This window comes from Procambarus clarkii, chromosome 66, assembly GCF_040958095.1.
Source record: "Procambarus clarkii isolate CNS0578487 chromosome 66, FALCON_Pclarkii_2.0, whole genome shotgun sequence".
Lineage (NCBI taxonomy): Eukaryota > Metazoa > Arthropoda > Malacostraca > Decapoda > Cambaridae > Procambarus > Procambarus clarkii.
This window is the reverse complement of record NC_091215.1, coordinates 18,480,139-18,492,278: the sequence shown is the minus strand read 5'-3', so window position 1 is coordinate 18,492,278 and position 12,140 is coordinate 18,480,139. Positions and strand designations below refer to the sequence as shown.

Here is a 12,140-nt window from a genome sequence, read left to right as displayed (position 1 = left end):
GAAATAATAAACTGTGGAGCAAAATCAGTAAATATGCAAGTCCATTCGCCCGTATTGTGGCTTTGCAAGAAAGTAACGTCAATAATGACAATATATGACCCATTGTCACTTTCTTACAAGTATTTTAGGACAAATATGACTAAACCCGCCCACCTGAAGTTGAGTGAGGTGAGGGCGGGAGGGCTGGGGTTGTGGCGGCCACCGACAGATGGCGGGTGGCGGCCTGCCGGGGAGCACGCACGCGCACATCAGTCCTCAGTGGTAGCTAGTCCGGTGAGCAGTGCGTGCGGTCTTCTCCTGCTCTTCTCTGGATTTATTGATGAATTTGGTCACTTAAAAGTATACGACGTCTGTGGATTACACAAGAGAAGAGCATCGCCGATACATCTGCAGTGGGATCTTGCATGAAAGGTGAGTATTGGGCCGTGGAGGCGACGAGAGAAGCGCGCGCGGCGGTCACCAGGTGTTGGTGCTGCTGGTGCGGCACCAGGCAGCACCACCACCACTGTCACGGGGGACACCTGAGCCCCTGGTCACGGTCTGGGGGGGTCAGGGGTCACGCCCTAGGTCACTGTGGTGTCTTGATCCGGAGGCCGCCTCGCCACGGCTTGCTTACCCTCTCTAACCCTCTAACACTACTGAATTCCTGGACCATAATATTATCGCTCGCCTGCTTCACTGTTTCCTTGTGTCTCCGTATTTCGATTTTCTGAATGACGGGGATTTATATGACTAGGACGGTGGATTTGTGTGGCTGTATGAGACGGTGGATTTGTGTGGCTGTATGAGACGGTGGATTTGTGTGGCTGTATGAGACGGTGGATTTGTGTGGCTGTATGAGACGGGGGATTTGTGTGGCTGTATGAGACGGTGGATTTGTGTGGCTGTGTGAGACGGGGGATTTGTGTGGCTGTATGAGACGGTGGATTTGTGTGGCTGTATGAGACGGTGGATTTGTGTGGCTGTATGAGACGGTGGATTTGTGTGGCTGTATGAGACGGTGGATTTGTGTGGCTGTATGAGACGGTGGATTTGTGTGGCTGTATGAGACGGTGGATTTGTGTGGCTGTATGAGACGGGGGATTTGTGTGGCTGTATGAGACGGGGGATTTGTGTGGCTGTATGAGACGGGGGATTTGTGTGGCTGTATGAGACGGGGGATTTGTGTGGCTGTATGAGACGGGGGATTTATATAAGGGCATTTCCCTGGGGAAGCATGTTGAGGTAGGGCCGCTCGGGACGGCTCCACGCGCCAGTCAATACCACACACACTTGCCTTAGTCGTCGCGGGGGGCACCTGGCCACTGTCGTCGCGGGGGGCACCTGGCCACTGTCGTCGCGGGGGGCACCTGGCCACTGTCGTCGCGGGGGGCACCTGGCCACTGTCGTCGCGGGGGGCACCTGGCCACTGTCGTCGCGGGGGGCACCTGGCCACTGTCGTCGCGGGGGGCACCTGGCCACTGTCGTCGCGGGGGGCACCTGGCCACTGTCGTCGCGGGGGGGCACGCGGCCACTGTCGTCGCGGGGGGCACGCGGCCACTGTCGTCGCGGAAGGGGGGGTGGGGGGCACGCGACCACTGTCGTCGCGGAAGGGGGGGGTGGGGAGCACGCGACCACTGTCGTCGTTATCTTGAGATGATTTCGGGGCTTTAGTGTCCCCGCGGCCCGGTCCTCGACCAGGCCTCCACCCCCAGGAAGCAACCCGTGACAGTTGACTAACACCCAGGTACCTATTTTACTGCTAGGTAACAGGGGCATAGGGGGAAAGAAACTCTGCCCATTGTTTCTCGTCGGCGCCCGGGGTCGAACCCGGGATCACAGGATCACAAGTCCAGCGTGCTGTCCGCTCTGGTAATAATGATTGCCGTTAATGTACAGGTGTATTAAATTTCAATATATTTTCAACATTTCACTGTTGTAGTAATTTGTGTAGTTATGGAACTCCTGCAACATTCAGCTTAATATTAGAGTAATGGGACATAGGCCTATACTTGCTAAATATTTATAACAATATAAGACTTATCAAGCATGTTTAATTATACAAAAAAAGCACATGTACATACTTTAACATTGTATAATGACTTCAGGTCATGGAATTTTGATCGAGATTTACCATCGGCAAACCATTATATTATCTTAGCATATTGTGGTCTACGGGGTAAGGCGTGTGTGTGCGGGGTACCCAGGACGCTGGTTCGAGCCCCGTTCTGCTGAAATGAATTTCTCACAATCTCACTGTGACAGTAATTAAGCTTATCAAGATAAGCTGTACACAATATACCGCAGCTCCTTGATAACGCTGCAGATAATGTGTTCTGGACTAGTAATTACCAGCATTGCGCATACGAGATGTGGGGGGGGGGGGTAATGGCGGGATGAAGCGTCCCTCTGGAGAGTGTGGGGGCGCTTACTGTGCTGCTCTCTCCCGCCACAACTCTCCCGGTCCCGCCTCCCACCAACACGCCTTCACGCCACAACTTCCGCTAGTCAATCCTGGGATGGTTTGTCATCCACCCCTCCTCCCAGGAGACTGCCTCTCATCCACCCCTCCTCCCAGGAGACTGCCTCTCATCCACCCCTCCTCCTGCCGGGAGACTCCACACCTCTCCTCGCCCTGGAGATGCTTCTTTCCCCCTTCGCCGTTCCTCCCCCCTTTACCTTCGCCCGGAGATTCATCCTTCCCTCCAACCATCGCCCGGAGATTAATTCCCCCATTCCCCCTATGAGAATCATCTCCCTGCCTTTGGCCTGGAGACCAACTCCACCATAACATACCAGTTGCAGTGGTGGCAGGTTGTGGCACCTGGCTCTGGGAAGCCTAGTTGTCATTAGTGCGAGAGGTGGCACCTGCCTCGCGGCTGTGAAGGAGCGTCCAGTGATGGGCGTCTCATCAGTTGCCACGATATATGTGACCAGTGTAATTACTCACTTGCCTCCATCGCGTCCAACAGTGCAAACTTCACCGCTTGAGAATTCCGCACGGTTTCCCAGCATTTGAGAGCAGTGATAATGAATTCTATTTGTTCAGATTTTGGGATGAATGAAAAGGCCGTTAGGTTTTGACAAACTGCTGGAAATTATGTTAAACAATTGTAGCCTAAATTTGTGAATTTTGATCGTCGTCATCTCTTTGGATATTTATAAAAGTGGTTTTGATATCGTTAATGGAGAAAGCTTGGGCAATCTTCAAGCAAAATTATCAAATGTCATTTTATGTATTTAATCATCAGCGTGTCCTGTTTGGTTTAGTTATGATCTTTTCGCGTTAACATTTTGTTATAGTTTACAGTTTATAGCTGTCATCATGATTGTTGTCTCCAGAGTGGGCTAGTTTATTGTGCATCCCATTGTTATCATGTGAGCGGTAGCGCAAAAACGATTTCAGAGGGCACAAAAGTTCTTTATCAGTCGTATTCCAGGGAACATAGGATAAGGACTTGCCCGAAACGCTACGCGTACTAGTGGCTGTACAAAAATGTAAGAACTCTTGTATACATAAATAAATAAATAAATAAAAATACTTAGCTATTTTAACTATTGAGGTATTACAGGGTCATAGGGAAGCTGGTGTTTATTAGTCGTCACACTACGCTACTTGTTCGCTAGTCTCATACATCACTTATATACTAGAACCGAAACATGGATACAGTGCAAGGATTTCAGATATTTTATCCTTTGTAATAAGATGGTTTGTCACTTCATGCAGCGTGTTTAAATTTATTTCTAGTGGCTTAATTTTATTAGTACAAGATGTAATGCTCTAGTGTGTGTCCCCATGCCACTGTCCACACACTTTACTTCAAGGTCCCTATACAAGCTGAACTGCCAGAGATACCTGTAGCTAAGTCGTGTTCGTGGTGTGACAACGTCTGTTAGTCTGCTGATTTTGTTACCTGCCCCATACACATGTTTTGTTATGTTTTGTTTAACACATTTCATTGTGATGAACAATGGACCTGCCGGTTCCAGTTTACACTATTTAAAGATTTCTTTAAATTAATCTTAGTTCACGTCTCACACTGTTAAACTACCTATTTAATTAAACTCAAGATTCCGTTCAACATTGTCTTTGTTACAATCTTAGCAAGGGCATCAACTTATCGTGTTCATGCAGTCCAATTTGAGAGGGAATCCACATTTTGATTTTTACCACTTTTTAATTAACTATGCGTTCATAACTAAATAGTCTCTTGGTTATTGTTTGTGTGGCCTAATCAGATCGTGAGGGGTTAAAGGTGATGGTACACGCCTAGTTGTGCTAGCGGGGGTTGAGTCTTTGGTCCGGCCAAGGGTGGGGGGGTTAAGAATGGTTGTGGAGGGTTAAGGGTGGCGGTGGGGGGGGGGGGGGGGGTTAAGATGGTGAGAGTTCAAAATGTACCAAAATATACTAGATTAGTGTGTTCACGCGCACCTCTCCTCGACCAGTCGACAGAGCAAGTCATCCGTTAGTTAAACTTTGAAACTTTTTAATTAATTTCTACTTAGAAGACCGTTGGAAAAAATTTCCTCTTGTTTAATAATTATAATAATGTATTAACAGGCATTGTATATACGGTTAATAATCTTCACATAATTCCGTAGTACAAAAGTCATTTGCATTTGAAAAATAATTATAAAGTTTGTAGAGCTGAAGACAAGTAAATAAATATTAAATTTAAATTATTGAATAGGCCTAACAGCTGGGATAGAAGGCAACCTAGCACGGTTTCATATCCTGACGAAGCTTCTCATAAGCCTGATTTGTAATATGACAAGACATACTGATTTCAGTGAGTTTCACTTTCAGATTCTTTCCCCCTAGAAACTTTATTGGAATTAATAATGTTCTGTTTTGGATGGTATTGAATAACATAAAAAATATTTCAAAGGTGAAACATTTAACTCCTGAAAATGGATCACTGTCCATACGCGATCTTCAGTAACTGTGACCTCTTAAGTGAGTTAGTTGCCTATTCACAAGTCAATCACAAGAACGTGGTCTATCTATGAAAACATTTTTGGAGCAGGAGTTAGATAGGAGTGTCCTCAGTAACCCCAGACGTGTGCCTTAAACATTAAGGGTCTCGCACACACCTTGGGAACCGCCCGCTTCATAAGAATTATGGGTTGTGTACGGGTATTGGAAAATTGAGACAAGATGATGTATGCATTGTTTGTGGCAAATACATCATAGGGTGTGTTGGTTATATGCCTTCGTAACGTAATACAAAGCCATTGCTAAGTCTACGGGGCGTAGGCTTATGAATATCGTGATATTTGAACGCTAGTAAAAGTAGAGTTCATTAGGCAGAAGCAACTACAACCTAATGAACAATAATAACTACTGTACATGCAACTGAAAATTTGTGGATTTTGAGTTTTGTTACTGTCGATGTTTTTAATTATATAGCTATAGAATATGATAGGGTAATGCCGGTTATATTTTGTTGCTATATTCTGTTTTCAATTTACCATTAACCACAAAATAGCATGATGGTACGTTCAGCCTCCGCCAAGTAGCCTGGCTATTCAGGTCGTCACTAGGGAGATTATCTTGAGATGATTGATTAGGGAAGCCTAGATCCAAACTTGTTTTTAGATTCAGCTACAGGAACTAAAAGTCCCAAGTAGCACAGGCTATAGTGAGCCCGTATTGGACTTACCTGGCTGTTGTAACTGAAAGTAACTATGGAACAGGTCATTTAAGTATTCTTCATCCACATTCAACACGCACATTTTCACCCAACCTCATTACTTTGTTTTCGTCGTTCCTGTTTACACCCGTCAGCCTACCATCACCATGGTAGTAGGTTGATGGTATGCACCTAGATCATCCAAGTACTCTACCCCTCGTTTTGTTCTACTTTCCCTTTATAACATTTTAGCACAACTTAAATGTAAAAACTTGTCACTCGAACAATAATGTAAAGGTTAGTAACTTAACACGAATTGCAACTATATTATTGTCGGTGGAGGGACTAGGCTAGATGAAGTGTGGACTCCAACCTAGCCACTCCCTGTCGTCCGCTCTGTGTACTTTGTTGAAAGTAAGATTGTCGGTGCAGGGCCACGTACGCTAATGGGCTCTAGCACCCAGACTCTCATGGCCAAGTGTGACGAATTTATTGCATGCAATTTAAAGCCTTGTAAATACATAATAATGTTTTCAAAATTTTGATCAAGGCAGACGTACCGTATTTTAAATTTAATAATTTAATGGGAACACTGCAGAAAACCACCTGGCTCATGCGTTTCAAATCAAATTGTTCGTAATTAGGCACACGTTTAAACTATTTTAAAATCTTGGGAAGGTGTTTGCTTCCGTGGTATTCCTGAACAGCCTATTCCTCCTCGCCTGTGACTCTTTCTGAACAAGAGCTCACCTCTCCAGAGAATGCAACTTCTGTGTTCTTGATCTATCTTCATTTTTCCCGGCTTGGTGCCGCCTTTTGTTAATTACTTATCTTCATTCTTCACTGAATGTTTTCAAGGGAGTTGGTCAGCCTGTTGTACGGCGAGCAGAATCGTAGAGCTGGGAAGTTGTGGAATAGCATTCGTGCTTTTATGACTAACACTTGTAGACATAAAGCAAAGAATATACCTTGTTACGAACATTGAACCAACGGGTGGAGGACTGCAGAATAACTAATCACTAAGACAGTAACCACTTTAATTAAATTCTGCATTCATCAGTACTGATTTTTTTCCAATTGGATGCGGCAATAGCGAATCGTTAATTAGTTAATAACTAGATCTGCTGTTGTATTCTTCTCAGAAACTAATTAATTTGCAATTTTCTCTTAAATGGTATTGCTACTTTTTAGAGATCTATAGATTATTCAGGTCTTCCTGAAGAAGTGTAATCTTAATTTGACTATAATATGCCTTATTTTTGTATCTTCTCCGGATTTAATAACATTGCTTACAACACCAAAATAGAGTAAGTATTATACTATGAAGTAATGCATAAAGAATCCTGGCTAAATCAACTTTTTAGTTTCCAACTGGGCCTTTACCCCATTAATGCTTACTATTGTTCGTCTTTAAGCCATGACTTAGTCCAATTTATTATGTTACTTTTGTTGTCATGGTCTTCCATCTTCCTAAGAAGTCTCCCTTGTGAAATGTTGACATCGACAATTATTTAAGGCACGGACGCCCACTAGTGAATCCATTCAGTCATTAATTTGTTTTTCAAATTTTTATTGTTTAAATTCTACCAGCTGGTAATGTTTCAAGCAACTTCCGCACAATGTCATGCTAATTGTCGGCAATGTAGTAGTGACTTGGTTACCTTCAGTGATTGTGATCCAAATTGTTTGTCTATGGGCACGAGTTTTCACTTCTTAACACTACACTTTGCATTCTCTCACACAAAAACTGCAACGCCGCCACATGATGATAGAATTGTGTGTGTAGCAATTTATAACCTTGAATATAGTACAGTGTGCTGCTAATAGAACATTCTAGTGTTTTTAATTTATATTATCTAGTTTTATACTTTTGTGGATTTAAATCCTTGTTAATATTCCCCCATTGTTTTCTCTAAACACCAATTTGTTTTGAGTCATTTCAGTTCACCATTGTTTTTAAATAGCCTCCAAATATGCATTCTCTCACCTCTTATCTAATGCCTTTAACACCAACAAACACTACCAACACCACCACCAATCAAGAGGCACAAAGCTACAACCCCTGACCTTCATAGGTCAAGTGCACTCAGCATCCTGTAGCCGACACATTCAATTCTGTCCATACCATGTTTTCCCAGTTGTCAATTACATTGAAAATGGTCTTGTAATATTTATCTTGTGTACTCGCTAAGCGACACCAATAGCAGCAGACAATTGGATCCAAACCACACTTGTTTATGGTAAGCCTGTGATTATGCAGATCGTATAAGGCTTGCATTTGAGGATTAGTTCGTCTAATTTTTAAATGTTTAGCCTACTTGGTATTATTCTGAATTGTATTGCTTAATAAACTGTTCCATAGATTGAACACAGTATGCCACTAGGCTAGTCCCAAAACTAAGAGGCATGAGTTACGAGGAAAGGCTGCGGGAAATGCACCTCACGACACTGGAAGACAGAAGAGTAAGGGGAGACATGATCACTACCTACAAAATTCTCAGAGGAATTGACCGGGTAGATAAAGATAAACTGTATAACACGGGTGGTACGCGAATAAGGGGACACAGGTGGAAACAGAGTACCCAAATGAGCCACAGGGACGTTAGAAAGCACTTTTTCAGTGTCAGAGTAGTTAACAAGTGGAATGCATTAGGCAGTGATGTGGAGGAGGCTGACTCCATACACAGTTTTAAATGTAGATATGATAGAGACCAGTAGGCTCAGGAATCTGTACACCAGTTGATTGACAGTTGAGAGGCGGGACCAAAGAGCCAGAGCTCAACCCCCGCAAACACAACTAGGCGAGTACAACAGTATTAAAGAAAAAGTATTGTGCCTCGTTGAAAGCAAAATTCTTAAATCATTGTTGGTCGTGGATATGTTTATGCAAAATTGAATTATTTGGCTAAATTAAGTTGGTCGTGCCCACCGATGATTGTAAATTACCCCAGATTGTAAGTCATCTTTTACTCTTCTCCTTTAAAGATTTAATTGAAATATCTTTAAATAGGTTTCATATATTTTTCTAAATCTCGATATCATCATCTGACGATGTAGACCTAATTTGTCAATATCCTTCCTCAACTAGATCAAACCCGGTAGCAGTATTTGGATGTCCTAATGTGACGTGCAGTGTGAGGATGACTCTAGATGGTCTAAAGTGATGTACAGTGTGAGAGGATGACGTTTTAGGATTTTTTTTTTATCCAATGTACTCACTACTGTATTGTAAATCCCTAAACATTATTTCGAAACCTTTCTTATTTTCTTGCTTAATTGATTAGTTCTATTGTATTCATCTAATTGCGTGACAAGTATACTTACCAACGGCATACATGTTAATTTAGATTTGTATAGCGAGTTCATTAATTTTATAAGATTTGCCACATTATGATACAGGTTATATTTCTACAATTTTTGTTATAGAAGGTTTAAGGCCTATCGACTGTCAAGATTATTAAAGTTAATATAATTTCTAATAAACATATTCTTTAACCCCAGACAGTTACAAATTACAGTGTACTGTATAGATCTGTGAATCCTACAAAATTAGACCAAGATGTATATATTTGTTCCTGATAAACATATTAAGCCACCTTAAGTTTCATTGTGTTGCTCACCTCTGTGTCACATTGTTGTATATCGGCTCATACAACATAAAGGTTGTATCTTTATCATTGCCGTCTTATGTGCTGTCAATCTGTTGTATGGTGTCTATTAATCTTGTTTAAATTACCAATCAAGCTGTCAATGTAATCAATCAGAGCTTTAATATACCAATGTGCTTTAATATACTTACTAATCTCTCTCACCTCATTTTTTTTTCTTGCACTGTATTTCTTATTTTATTAATTTTGATAGAATTTACCTACTTAAAATTGTTAGATTAAGGACCTGCCCGAAACGCTGCGCGTACTAGTGGCTTTACGAGAGTGTAATTACTGTACTATGCTATGTATTCTCACAAACCCAATGTACCTTCTTGTATATAAATAAATAAATAAATAAATAAATATATCGGCTCATACTGCATAAAGGTCACCACCAGTAAACTAAAATGAGGCTGTTTAATTGTTTAGAAAAGTTAGTTTAGTTCATTTATTAAGCACCTCATATCCATCGTGTGGGCGGTAGTGGAAAGGATTACAGAGGCACATAGGCTCAGGGACTGAACTCCACAATTCATTTAGCTAAGCAAGTTACAATCTTGATGAGCTAGTTACAAAATTCAGTACAAGTCATCACATCAACAATGGGTTCAGGATCGACCACAAGTACAGTTTCTAAATTAAGCAACTGACATATGTGGAGAGTCACAATTGATGTATGATGCATACACAATTGTGTATGTGTCATAATTGATGTTTGTCCTGCACACCCTCCCCCCCCATCCAGTGGGCAGTGGTGGATAGGTTACAATCACTTAATTACTACCTACAGTTTGCAAACTGGGGATATTGGGCTAAAATTTCTGGTAGCAGATAATTGTGAATGAAATATTTACACATCGTTGGAACATTGGTTATAGAATTGTTTCTAAATTCACGTATCTTTTCGCTCTCCATCACATAGTGACGGAGGATGTGCGAATAATTTTGTTGACAATTTACATTTGGTCAGGTCTACATCGGCAGATAATGAAAATTCCCTGAGATACTTGTAACCGAGTCTAAGCCGAGCAGTAGTAACGTCTAGAAGTCTGCTGATTTTATTGGATGAACCATAGATGTGTGGCTCCTCTTGCATGATAGTATGATGATAGATGGAATTACTGGTGTCAATTTCACTTTGCCTCTGATCTTCAAGATCTTGTTGAAGTTCTCGGTGTACTGCTGCTCTCAGATTGCTAATTGACAATCCCAAAAAAGATAAAAGTTTACGCTAGGATATGAGGCGTCTCCATGGCATAGGCTGCTGCTGTTTATTTAGTAATCACAGTGACCGATAGTGTCCGACCACTTATGGCACTTGAAGTACCATGCCACGTTCCCTTTTGTTAAGCCTTCATGCTGCCAGTATTGGTGGCATTACAACTGGTCAGGTTGTTGACGAAACTTGAAATTTCGGACTAGCAGTACCCATAATTTTTGTGTGTATATCGAGTCGTTTCTATTGCCACCGAAAATAGTTACTGGTTGCACATGAGGTTATCTTGAGATGATTTCGGGGCTTAGCGTTCCCGCGGCCCGGTCCTCGATCAGGCCTCCTTTTTGTTACACATCCCCATTAAGCCGCCCGTAGCAGCTGTCTAACTCCCAGGTACCTATTTACTGCTGGGTTAACAGGATCAGGGTGTAGGAAACTCTGCTCATTTGTTTCCGCCTCCGCCGGGATCGAACCCGGAACCTTTGGACTATGTATCCCGAGCGTTGTCCACTCAGCCGTCAGGCCCCTTCCTGACGCTCTACTGAGTGTTTAGATCATGTTGCAGTACTTTGGTGAATATTACGGGATATATGTTATCCCGAGTGTTTAAGTTGACGGGCGTAATGTTACAGCTTCACCAAGGTGTAAGGAAGCTGGGGCCCGGTAAAACACACCAAGTATACCAAGAACGAAAACTGACGGCAAAACATTTTCATAACCTTTATTAAAACTAAATTGTTTATTTTTGCAGATTGAAATTATTTTTCTTTATGAAAGAACGTTATGTTCATATTCACCTAAATTAAATTAATCTTCAAGGCGTAACGATATACATGCCTGGGATTCTCAAGACAGAGGATATGTACACAGAGAGCAGTATACCTCCGCTTCTCGGTGTACATGCACTTAGTCCTGGACAATGTTCAGGACTAAAACGTTCTTGCTGGTTGGTCAGTAAGTTATTGTTACTTTAGCACCCTTCCATAGGCTGATACACGCCAAGTCCAACACCGAACCAAGGAATCTGGGTGGGCTGCAGGCTGTATTTCCGGTCGGCTGCCAATATGCGATTAGACAACCTTGGCAGTTTACATTTGTGAATTAATAATAGATTGTAGGTTAGTTGGCCCTTTTAGCGCACGAGTTTAGTCCGTCCTCGATGGCTAAGTGTTCGTTAATCCGGCCACTAAACAGGCGAAGTAGTTACCAGCTGATTTCAGGTTCTGATGTATATTGTCTAGGATTTGCTGAAGCAGTTTCTTGGTCTCCCTCCCTAACGTTGCCTCTGCCTCCCTCACTCCCTCCCATTGCCTCTGCCTCCCTCACTCCCTCCCGTTGCCTCTGCGTCCCGCAGCCCCACATACCCACTGCAACCCAGTTGGTCAGGTACTACTTACAAGTAATTATCGAATTTTGTCTTGAACGCTTCCACCTCGTTACAGAATGTTTGCTTGGAGGGTATCGAGTAGCTATGGGCTCGTGATGTTCGTACAGTGTTCACAGTGTACGTATGGTGCTGCTTTTGTTCAGGGTATATTCTGCATTTCCTACCATGTTTTTGACGCTTCGGCCCGTCTTCCCTAAACTGTCTTATAAAGATTAGAGCAATCAATGTTTGAAGGGGGGAATAATAGCCGTTTTCTATATTTTAAAGGCACAATT

General features: G+C 42.6%; 1 protein-coding gene across 1 annotated transcript in view; it reads left to right on the top strand.

Moving 5' to 3' along the window:
• The first annotated feature begins 273 nt into the window (after nt 1–273).
• The window catches only part of numb (NUMB endocytic adaptor protein), a 586,620-nt gene continuing 574,753 nt past the window's right edge, over nt 274–12,140 (top strand). The window contains exon 1 of the mRNA XM_045760091.2: nt 274–411. The gene's annotated coding sequence lies outside the window, so the exon portion shown is untranslated. The remainder of the gene's footprint in view (nt 412–12,140) is intronic.